A 12586-nucleotide genomic window follows, 5' to 3' on the forward strand; every position below is an offset into this window, starting at 1 on the left:
TTGTAGCGGTGAAGAGCTTGTCTCCATCGAAAGGGAGATCTTCGACCCTGCTGGCAGTGTGACACCAAGGCAGCTGTGCCATGTGCGGAGGAACCCAGAGGGGAGCAGCTGCGGCCCTGGGCAGTTTCCCTCCACTCGAGGCTCTCGAGAGGGGCGCCACTGGAAACCAGGAGGGGATTTGGCACGCTGCTGCGTAGGGGTGATGAGGTCAGACCTGCGGAATGTGGTGTTTTGCATGCAGAATCTTCCCCGAAGATGGTGGTCAAAATGAACTGCTCATCACTGAGGAGCGCTGGACAAAGCGCAGCAAGCCCCCAGTCCCGCTCCATCGGAGCCCCGGGTGAAGAGCAGCAAACCCCCTGGTCCCGCCCCCCTGGCAGGAGCGCCAGGCAGAGCACTGCAAGCCCCTGGTCCTGCTACCCCGGCCGGAACGCTGCAAGCCCCCAGCCCTGCTCTCCCTGCTGGAGCGCGACAAACCTGCTGGTCCCGCTCCCCCAGCCGGAGCGCGGCAAGCCCCCAGCCCTGCTCTCCCTGCCAGAGCGTGGCAAGCCCCAAGTCCTGTTCCCCTGGCCAGAGCTTGCGGGCTGGATAAAAGCAGCCCGCAGTTTGCTCACCCCTGGTGTAGGTAATCGACCTCCCTGAGAGGTGGTATCTAGGTCAATGGAAGAACTCTTCTGTCTAACTATAGCAATTTACACTGGGGATTAGGTCGGTACAGCTACGTCTCCCAGGGTGTGGATTTTTCACACCCCTTAAAAATGTAGCTATCCTGATGTAAGTTCCCAGTGTAAATCAGCCTTAGACATTTAGGTAGCTGGAGTCAGAGTGGAAGGATTTACTCTCTGTAAAACTATTCAGGTTTGGCTCCATTCAATCTTCAGACTGTATCATATCCCCATGACCATCCATTCTCACCCAATTTGTCAAAAAGGGAAGTTGTTTTATTAGAGGATCAGTTTCAGCGCTTCACAAACTTGACAAGGAATAGAACAAATCTCAACAGATCTTCATATTATAAAGCAGCAACATTTTCCTTCTTACCCTTTATTTCTCTAAGATCATTAAACCCCAAGCTGCACAGAAGCTTGCTGCTCACTTGGTACTCACAGTCCTAAACAAGTTGGTTCTGCCCGCCCCCACCACAGCACGCACATAGCAAACTGTCAAAAGCCTAAGCCCTGGTCTACACTCGGGGATGGGGGATTGATTCAAGTTATGCAACTTCAGCTACGTGAATAACTGAGCTGAAGTCGATGTACTTAGACCTACTCACCGCGGTGTCTTCACTGTGGTGAGTCAACTGCTGCCACTCCCCCGTCAACTCCGACTGCGCCTCTCGTGGAGTACAGGAGTCAACAGGAGAGTGCTCGGGGCTCAATTTATCGTGTCCAGACTAGACGCGATAAATCTACCCCCGCTGGATCAATCGCTGCCTGCCAATCTAGCGGGTAGCATAGACATACCCTAAGGTTCAGGGGGCACTGCTCTTTGTAAGGGAAAATGAACACTCACTTTACTAAAGGCAATAGAAACCTTGCTCTAAAAAGGCATCTAAGAGAAAGGTCCAATAAGCAACAGAGAGGACCTGTATTTGGTTCATACCTGTAGCTATGCTCCTTCCTCTAGAGGTTCCAGTCTTCACTCTAAAAGACAAGAATAAAAATAGACACTGGGTGCTCCGGAGCTACAAGAAAAGATACCATGAATCATCAAGTAAGCTGCACTGTAAGTCACCCTACACAGGCGTAGGACTCGGGGATAGTAAAGTGAATTTCTAATCATAGAAATCAGCATGAGGTACTCACCATCTTTTACAGAAAATGTTTGCACTTTTTCAGAACTTGCAACCTTTTTTGTTTTGTTTTTTAACCCAGAATGACAGACATTTATAAGCCCCGCAGAGGTGTCATGAGTCCAAAGGTATAAGTTTGTGCTACTTAGTTTTAGTAAGGTCTGAAATAAGCAACTCACTGTGCTTACAAATGTTGCAGGACATGATATTATAACTTCTCAGAGGTTTCAGATATGTCTCTTCTCAAGCCAGATACAAGCATGTGATCTCTGGAGTATCAGTATTAACATTTTGTGTAAGTTACAAACACTGCCACTAGTCAGAGGAACCATGACACATGTGGGCACCACTGATGAAAACTCTCTCTTTGTACTATTCAGGTATGTAGAACAGTGAAGGCTCCAAGAGTAACAAACAGATCTGATGCAACCACCTCTGAGAGACCTGGGGAACATTCCTGCAGGAAGCATTTGTCAATATGGCCGGTTTTAACCACATTTAGAACCTAACTATACAGTCCATTTTATGTAAGTTTATGCACCAGATAGGCCTTACAACTCTCTCCCTTCTCAAATGAAACTAGAATTCAGCTTCTTATGCTCTGGTAATGCACTGTTCCTGGCAGGTGCCACTTTTCCTCTATTCAAGTGTGCATGGGGTATCAAATTCTGTACAACTGGCAGGGAAAGGTCTTGTGTTCACTGAGGATTTACCCCATTATCAGTCTTTGGTGGCCAACCACTGTTATAGCTGCATGGGTAAAAACACCTACTAGAGACAGGAAAACATAAGCTGCAACTTGCATCTGTAGAGTTTACTCTGGTGTCGAGCAGTGGTGAATTACACAGGTACAAATTGTGGCTGAGGGCTTGTCCATACAAGGAAATTATTCCAGAACAGGGCAGAGTGTGAATTTAAGGCAGAATAGCTATTCTGGAATAACTTCCATGTGTGGACAATTTTACTCCAGAATTCCAAAGTGGATTAGGCTAATTCAGGAAAAGGCACTCTTATTCCAAATATTTTTCTGGAATAGCTATCCTTGAATAGCTCTATGTGTAGACAAGCCCCTTACAATCGTTTACTGTATCTGTGCAAAGGGTTTGGATCAGTGCAGTTAAACAGGTGGCTGGCCACCAGTGTCTGAAATTCCCAGTGTAGATAAAGTATACATTTGTCACAGTGCTCAGATTCCAAGATTCTTTGTGTTATCTAGATCCCTGTGACTCATGTTTTTTCTTAAGCTTCACTGCCAAATAAATAGCATCACCACAGGGACATATTTCACCACATCTCTTTTTGCAATGAGAAAAATTCTGCTGCTGCCTTCCCCCTGCAAGGGTGTGCATTTGGGTGTAGATTCTGTTTCCAACCTCCCCTACTGAGTATGTGGGGGAATTCTATTACTGTCCATCTTTCCCATGAAGAGGAATGAAGACTATACTACCTCATATTTCATGCAAAGATGCAGGAGTGAGAAAAGATATGACTGCAGATGAACAAACTGTTGCCTCTAATGGGACACCAGTTAGATAAGATTGCTGCTGCTACTGAAAAGAATGGCTCAAGGCCTTGGCCCCCAGAACATGGAGTTAAGAACAGCTGCTTTATCAACACCTCTACATGGCACACTAGTCACATTTTACAAATTCTCAGGCCTGGTCTATAGTTAAAATTTAGTTTGATATAGCTACCTTACTCAAAGGCCATACCCCTGGGCAACATAGCTATGCTGATCTAACCCCAAGTATAGATGAAGATATGTCAACAGAAGAATGTTCCATCTACTGAATTGCTGTCGCTTAGGGAGGGGTGCTCCTACACCAATGGAAAAACTCCTTTCCTCAGTGTAGGCTGTCTACACTACAGAGTAATGCTGCCATAGCTACAGTATCACAGCTACACTGCTATAGTCCCCAGAGAGCAGACATGGCTTGAGTCATGTTAACACACTGGCATCCCTACAGAAGACAGTCCCTGCCCAGTGAGTGTACCCCTAACCATTTAATGCATCTAACCTCCCCGACTAGGGGTTTATATTTAGACTTGACTTAACTTATTTCTGTTTGTTCCAGTAACAAATGTTTACTAATTAGCATTTATAATCATATTGACTAACTAACTAATAGCCAATCAATTAACTTGAGTTAAACCAGGACCACAAACTCTAATTTAGACAGATATGTGTTAGGGGCCCAAATATTCTTAGTTAAAACAGTATAAATTAGGGCTGCCGATTAATCGCAGTTAACTCATGCGATTAACTCAAAAAAATTAATTGTGATTAATCACACTGGTAAACAATAGAATACCGATTGAAATGTATTAAATATTTTTGGATGTTTTCTACATTTTCAAATATATTGATTTCCATTACAACACAGAATACAAAGTGTACAGTGCTCACTTTATATTATTTTTTATTACAACTATTTGCACTGTAAAAATGATAAACAAAAGAAATAGTATTTTTCTATTCACTTCATACAAGTACCATAGTCCAATCTCGTTATCATGAAAGTGCAACTTACAAAACATAGATTTTTTTTTTTGTTACGTAACTGCACTCAAAAACAAAACAATATAAAGCCACCATTCCAGAGTATGTGTTCATGCTGATGACGGGTTCTGCTCGATAATGATCCAAAGCGATGCGGACTGATGCACATTCATTTTCATTATCTGAGTCAGTTGCCACCAGCAGAAGGTTGATTTTCTTTTTTGGTGGTTTGGGTTCTGTAGTTTCTGCATCGGAGTGTTGCTCTTTTAACTCTTCGGAAAGCATGTTGCACATCTCCTCCCTCTCAGATTTTGGAAGGCACTTCAGATTCTTAAACCTTGGGTCAATGCTGTAGCTACCTTTAGAAACCTCACATTCGTATCTTCTTTGCATTTTGTCAAATCTGCAGTCAAAGTGTTCTTAAAATGAACACGTGCTGGGTCATCATCCGAGACTGCTATAACATGAAATATATGGCAGCATGCGAGAGCAAAACACATACAGTTCTCCCCTAAGGAGTTCAGTCACAAATTTAATTAACTAATTTTTTTTAAACGAGCATCATCAGCATGGAAGCACATCCTCTGGAACGGTGGCAGAAGTATGAAAGGGCAGACAAATGTTTAGCATATCTGGCACATAAATGCCTTGCAATGTCGGCTACAAAAGTGCCATGCAAATGCCAGTTCTCACTTTCGGGTGTCGTAAATAATAAGCAGACAGCATTATCTCCCATAAAAGTAAACAAACTTGTATGTCTGAGTGATTGGCTAAACAAGAAGACAGACTGAGTGGACTTGCAGGCTCTAAAGTTTTACATTGCATTGTTTTTGAGTGCAATTTTTTTTTGTACATAATTCTACATTTGTAAGTTCAACCTCCATGATAAAGATACTGCACTAAAGTACTTGTATTAGGTGAATTAAATACTATTTATTGTTTTTTACAGAGCAAATATTTGTAAACAAAAATATAAAGCGAGCACTGTACACATTGTATTGTGTTGTAATTGAAATCAGTATATTTGAAAATGTAGAAAATATCCAAAAATATTGAAACGTATTCTATTATTGTTTAACAGCACAATTAATCACGCAATTATTTATTTTAATCGTGCAATTGTGATTATTTTTTTAATTGCTTGACAGCCCTAGTATAAATCTGAATTTACTGTATATATACACATCTTAGTAGTGCCAACAGAATTTGGCCTAATACGAGACATAAGTGTACAGGATCCGTGCCTCATTCAAAGTCTAATCTGAAGCCAAGCAAAGTTAATGGGAATCTTTCCATTGAGTTCAATGAGCCATGGCTGAGGAAGCTTAAGAAAACTATACCAAGCAAACTATAGCCAATTACCCTGCAGGAGCATAAAGGGGGGCTGGATAGAAATAGCATGAGATCATGTAATTAAAGACTTCAGTAATGCATGCACATAAAGGGACACAGTTAAGGTTTTGTGTGTGACTAACTTTGGCATTCCCTGATTCAAATGTTTCATTCTGCAGCCTTAACATTCTATTAATAGTTTTTGTAAAGAACTTCCTAGGGCTTTTTTAAAAAAGAAATCATAAAAAAAAAAAAAAAATCATCACGTGCAACTATTTGCTAGACAGCAGCAGAACAGTCTTTCTGCAAAGTTTGGGATGTGTTTTGCAGACAAAACATACCTATTTTTAACTCCTGCAGATGTGTCTCATTTTAAAAACCAACAGTTTAGAGAGAATGAAGAGCCAAACACGGATTTTTTTTTTTTTTTTTTACGGCTCAGTATAAATTTAGAGAATGAGAGCTTCAGGGGGGTTTTTGGCCAGATTCATCCTTTATTTTCTCAAGAACTTTAAAGCACTTAAATCAGAGACATTCAGATTCTCCTACACATAACTTTATTTATGCTTTATTTCTAAGAGGCACAACTCAATAAGATTTCTTTACTGATGTTCCTTTACATTCTCACTATGGATGATACACTGCAGAGAATGCTTCTTCCACATCTGCCAATAAAGAAAAGCAAAACATCCCCAACGGTTTGAATTTTCTTAAGCTACATAAAATCACATTTTTTGCTGGTGTAAATAGATGCAGCTTCTTTGACTTGGATGGAGTTTCACCCATTTACATTAGTAGAGAATTGTAGTCATACTGAAAAGAGTGAATGCTGATTAAGATGGCTTCCAAAGCCAAATCCATTTCTTAGGGCATTTCTGCCTATTAGGCAGCACCATACCTCTGGTGCTCCTGTGGGAATAACAACTTTGGAATTTCCTGACTTTTGTGCAGTTAAAACCTCATCATTGGCACTGCAGCAAAGGAGGATTTTTTCATGTTATTAAACTGTAATTTTTCCCCGTGGGCTTCTTGGCACTCCTGTTTTTCTATATTTTTTTTCCCCTCACTCAACAATTATTTATATAATGTCCAAAGTGTGCTAAGCACTTGTACAAACATAAAAGACCCATGGCCCAAGAATTTACAACCTAAACAGAGGAAAAAAAGATAAAGGGTGTAGGAAGGTGTAACACATACAAATGCTACATTTCACCCAGAACCACCTTGGCTTTAGTGTCATCCCTAACATAGACTTTGTCTTGTTTGAAGAAACGTGATTTGGCAAGAAAGTCACTTGAAAGTCAGCTACTGAGTATAGAGGAAAAAACCTTTCAGTCTTTGTTGATTTAAGCTTCCTTTCATCCACAAACAACACCCATGGCCAGCCCTGGGCCTGCCAAACATCCCCTCTAGTCAAGCTTTCCTGCTGTGATTAATGTCCACTGACAGCTGTGTCAGGGCACTTTTACATTCTCTTCATGATTCTATAACGCCCTGCCAGATTTCCCTGCTGTGCTGGGTCTGAGTCTGTCACCTGACTCAAGACATTCATGGAGGGGGATTCAGAGTAGCAGAGGTAGATGATTGTTTACTGTAGTGACCCATTTCAGAGTAGCAGCCGTGTTAGTCTATATCCGCAAAAAGAAAAGGAGTACTTGTGGTACCTTAGAGACTAACAAATGTATCTGAGCATAAGTTTTCGTGAGCTACAGCTCACTTCATCTTTTCTTTTTGTAGTGACCCAGTGTCTTTGCATTCAACTGCTGTCATGGTTCAGAGATTGCCCATGCACTTTGCCAAGCACTAGAGATATTCAGCACTCATTTGAAGTTTCATGCACAAGTTTTCAGTCACTCCTCACTTATCGTTTTCTCCTTCTCTTCTTTCCATTCACTCTTCCTGCAGGGCATAGTGTGACATTAGCTGTATTCCATTGTTAATAAGAGGAGACTGGACAAACTTCATGTCAAAACAAGTGATATAAATATAACTATTGGCTGAACATCTTAATGAGGAACCAAAAAAAAACAGCTACAAAATCCTCTTACACCTCTTGTAGGATTCTAGGAGACCCCATATATCCTGTCTCCTGAATAGAAAAGGGGTCAAGAATCCAGGTGTGGTGATACGCATGCCATAACCCCTCCCTCTCTACTCCCATGTCAGCAGCAGAGCTCACCTCTTTTCCCAGAGCTGTCAGCATAGTCGCATCACACATCAGGTCAGTACTCAATTTACTATACATTTTGAAAAGATAGTTTGTCATTGCATATTCCCCTACATGGAGGTTAAATTCAAAGTAAGATTGCAGGTATCACACATTAATCCCCAGCGCCTCTCATTCAACTTTGGGGCGCTTTACCCCAGAGAATGAGGGAGGTCAGTGCTCAATAAAAGATGAGACTGAAGAGGATGGGGAAGTAATGACAGAAATAAGCTAGGAGTATCAGTGTTCATAGCTATATTATCTACAGTCCATTCTCCCTGAATTTACCCTGTTTAGTTTTAAAACATCCCAAGTGGTGAGGCTTCCACTATTTCCCTGGAGGAAATATTCCACACTGTAATAAACCTCACTGTCAGAGTGCTGTCTCTGATGTTCATCTTTTTGTTATCCTTTGCTCAGTTTGATTCCACTATTGCTAGTTATACCTCTTGGACAATTCCTCATTGTTCCTGGGCTCTCTTTTTAAATTTACAAACAATCAGGACCCCACCATTGGCCAACCTATATTTATTTAGTTCCTTTAATATTTTCTCATCTGAATCCTTGCAGCCTTCATTTCTGTGTGTTGGATTAACCTTGCATCCTCCATCTTGAATCTAATTATTTTCCTGCTCATATTTAACCTCTCTTTGTCTTTCTGGTGTGTGTCATCTGTAATAGTAAATCAGCAACATTTGTGAATTATATTAACATGTTGTCTACCTTCCCTTCTAAATCATTAATGAAGATGTTGAATAAAACTGGACCTAACTTCTATCTCTACAATACCCCAACACACTTCCGATCAATCCAATACATCGTTGTTTACTATTACCCTTTTTATCAGTATGCAGGAAAAAATAGGAGTTCCTTAATTTTAGGAGGATAACAGTAACCAGAATAAAATCAGAAATAAGCTGTCCCCTAGAACTTTTAGAAGTATTATTTTAAAGAATGATAGGCTAGATTAGATTCCTCCTCACCTCCAATCCTGCTTTGGTGTGCCAGTCCCTGTAAACAAGGCATGAAAAAACCTTTTTTGTGGGTATAACATGGATTTGTGGGCCTTCTCCCTTTGGACTACTCAAGCTTACAGTATTTTTCAGGTAGGATTTTCTGACCACCAATTCCTACAGCATCATGTTATGTGGTATGGCTCCCTTGAGCCAACAGGAACAGGCATAGCCCTAAGGGGCTCCCTTTCAGCCATCAGGATATAGCAGCAAGGCAGATTTTATTGCACTGAAAAATGCATCAGCTTTCCAAGAAAGGGAAGTTGGAGTGATGTTCTGTCATTATTAAACTGTGTAAAAGATGGCAGGTTCCATCTAATCTCCTCCTGCCATTCTATGGCCAGGATGTATCATACTCATTGGCTTCAGTGAACATACGTAATCTCCCCAACATGCTACCCATATATTCTGACTCCTGTCACAGAGTGGATTGGTCAATGAGAATTCTGTCAGCACTCTTTGCCATATTCTCATATATATGCTTTCCAAGAATCATCTCATATTGCCTATTCCTACTCTCTCAATAGGGGTGCTGGCAAAGACAGGGAGGGTATTCCAAGCATTCCAAAGGCCAGGGAGGAGTGACGTAACCATGAAGTACCTGGGACAAGCAAGTTGCACTGAGTAATGACCCAATTTTACTTTTAATTAGCATTTTAAACTAAGATTTGTTCAAATTTAATCTCTGCTACTCTGCTCTTGCTGGTGCACATAGAAGAGAGTATGCCTGTAGGGGGACACAGAATGGACAAGCAGGAATGAGGAGAAGCCGAGAGCACTGAGAGGATGTGGCAGTATCTTTGGTATTCTGCATGGGCTTGCAAGCAGGAGGGTTTGAAACTCCAGAAACCACATATGCAGTGAACGTCACAGGACTACCAGATGAAGGAGGAACAACTGTCAGCATGTGTCTACATTACAAAACCAACAACAATGTGAAATCAGCCACACAACATACAGCTACTTGTTAAGCAGACAGTCCTAGAGTGAGATGTTCCTCTGTCACACAGATCTATCAACTTCTTCTCTTCTGATCCCAAATATGTCTACAGACACACCTGTGGAGACTTGAGGCCCCCATTTAGCCCCATAACCTGCTTGTTTCCTCTGGGAGGTGACGAGTCTGACTCTGCTAGTTGCAAATATTTGTAATATTGGAAACATGATGGGGATACTGCAACACTAGGAAAAAAAGTCAACTCAGACCAGGTCCCTAGAGCACTCAAGGAAGACTGGAGTGAACACCTTTCCTTTTACTTTCCACAACATCACCTTCAACCTGCACTCACCGCCTCAAACCAAAAAAAGGCAGGGCAGGATCTATTCCCTTATTAATCCTGGTTAACCACAAGTGGCAAAGAAAGCATGCAGCTCATCAGATAGAGTATCTACCTTTCACTAATCCTCAGGGCAGTCAGAGTGAGAGCAGCTCTTCTGGGGCAGAGTCTAATACCAGTCCCCAAGGCAGGCAGGGCCATCAAAGCCCCCCAGAGAGGAGCAGCCCTCTTTTTGGAGTTTGCAGCATTGCTGTTTTAGTGTGATTACCCGCCCACTGCGCTCTTTCCTAGTAAGGGAACTGTATATCCATCTCCACTCCCAGTCCTAGATTCACAACTTTCATGGATTGTAACTTAAAAGAAAACCACCACAAACAGATCATCTTTCATGTGGAAATCAGTCCTCCCCAGAAACAGAAAGATGGATGGACTCAAGGACAGAGACTGCAAGCTCTGGCTCACAATTCTGATCAGCAAATGCCAAGCGTGCACAAGACCAGCCACACCGCCTAGCTAGCTAATGTGCTGTTGCTGTACAAATATAGAAAGCAGAAAGTGGAACGACAGCTTCAGCAGAACACATTCTGATCAGCTTTCTCAGAGGGAGGAGCAGAGAGTTGAACAGCTTTACCCATACATGGTTGATGAAAGGGGTCACTGCTGAGACAAGTTTCTTCTCTCTCATTCATTTACCGTCAGACTGCGCTGGAGAAGAAACAGAATTAAGCTCCACCGGGGTGGGAGGGGAGGCACTCTATGAACTTTGCTTTAAGTAAAGTTTGACAGAGTCCTTTTCAGTAATTTCCAGTACCCATATCCAACAAAATCCTGACAGTACCAAGTCTGACATAAGGGGAAACCTTAATGTCCAGAAAATCCTAAAATTTATCCACATTCCTGCGCTGCTGTCTGATCTGCACAGGCCATGCCTTCACAGTTGCTTCCAGAAGCACCTGCCCAATTACCTACTCAGACTCTCTTTAAATTGATTTATAGCAATAATTTTGATCCGGATTTTTTTGATACATTCCTAAACTGGCTAATACAAACTTTCCCATTGGTTGGTATAAACTGAAACATGTTAGAATTCTTGATCTCCCTACTAGGTTACTACAGCTTAAATATTTAACAGATAACATTCTCACACAACGTAATTTTTCATATTCTTTTTACAAAAGGAAAAAAAACTAACCCAGCTTAACATTCAAGTCCTTGTTTTAGGATCACAGGAATTCTGGCATGGAAATACAGCAGCAGTCTAATTCTATATCCAAGGCCCCATATGCTCCACAGAAAACATGATATAAGTTCTGGGCCCTGATCCCTGGATTCTGATGTGGCAGACTGCAATTTCTGTGGCAGCTTCATTTATATTTTGAAGTGTATGTTTTTATTAAATATTAAAATAGTATAATCAATACAGCAGCCTCAGTTATTTGGATATTAAATTCAATTTATTTTATGCTGTCTTGTATTTTCCATTTTCCGTATGCTGCAGATTTTTGTACTCGTACTATAGAAGTTATTAGGGACAAAACGTGATGTTTTGACAGGTAAGTATGTGGCAGCTGAAATTTTAGCATCAAAAGGAGGCATGGGAGCCAGTCTGGAACTGAGATAAGCACATCAAATGGATATTTCTATTAAACAATCAGTAATAAAATAAGAAACAACGCTGACATTTAAACTCCTCTTTCGGTTCAGAGGTAACACTCCATTAAGGTGAATGGGATACTTCACATCTCTTAGACAGCTACTGCTTCAGACTGCCTGCAAACTTAAGAGGATAACTCTGCATCAATTACATACCGGCCACATTTTCAAGGTTTTCTTCACAACAAGGGCTACCATATAGGCTCTGATCCTGCTCCTATTGAAATCAATAGTAAAACTCCCATTAACGTTAGTGGTGCAGGATCAGGCCAACGTTTTAAAACCTGAATTATAAAGCACAATTCTGCACCAAAGGATGAATTTTGTGGCAAACACAAATGTGGAAGACACAAAACCCTGTCTAGATCCTGCCTCTGATTATCAAATGTCAGGTGATTCAAAGGAAGGCACTTATGACATCTAATGCAAAAGGAAATTCCAACTACAAAGTCATATATGAGAATCCAGCCCATGAGAATCAGGAAATTTTCATTTAAGGTTCCCCAATTCATTTTAATTATCTTCTCTTTGTTCATTTATCACTACAGTTGTTTATTACTGAGCAGTCAAAACTGCACTTTCTGCTTCAAAGAAATAAGAAAGAAATAAACAAGACCTTTCTCTGAAGAGCTTTTTTATTATTAATCATGTTTATAACAGTAGAACTTAAGGATCAACCAAGAATGAGGTGCCGTTGTGCTAGGCATTGTACAAACACAGAAAAGTAGACAGTCCCTACTACTCTGTACAGTGCCTAACAATTTACAATCTAAACACATGAAACAGGTAGTGAGGTTTATAGATAAGAAAAAG

General features: G+C 41.1%; 1 protein-coding gene across 5 annotated transcripts in view; it reads right to left on the minus strand.

The window, feature by feature from the left end:
- CELF1 (CUGBP Elav-like family member 1) overlaps nt 1–12586 on the minus strand; it is a 102518-nt gene that overhangs the window by 77610 nt on the left and 12322 nt on the right. Inside the window, exon 2 of one of the 5 annotated variants that reach the window (XM_077818673.1) lies at nt 1603–1643. The exons of the other annotated variants lie outside the window; for them this stretch is intronic. The gene's annotated coding sequence lies outside the window, so the exon portion shown is untranslated. The remainder of the gene's footprint in view (nt 1–1602; nt 1644–12586) is intronic. 5 annotated transcript variants of the gene reach the window in all.

This window comes from Eretmochelys imbricata, chromosome 6 (genome assembly GCF_965152235.1).
Source record: "Eretmochelys imbricata isolate rEreImb1 chromosome 6, rEreImb1.hap1, whole genome shotgun sequence".
Lineage (NCBI taxonomy): Eukaryota > Metazoa > Chordata > Testudines > Cheloniidae > Eretmochelys > Eretmochelys imbricata.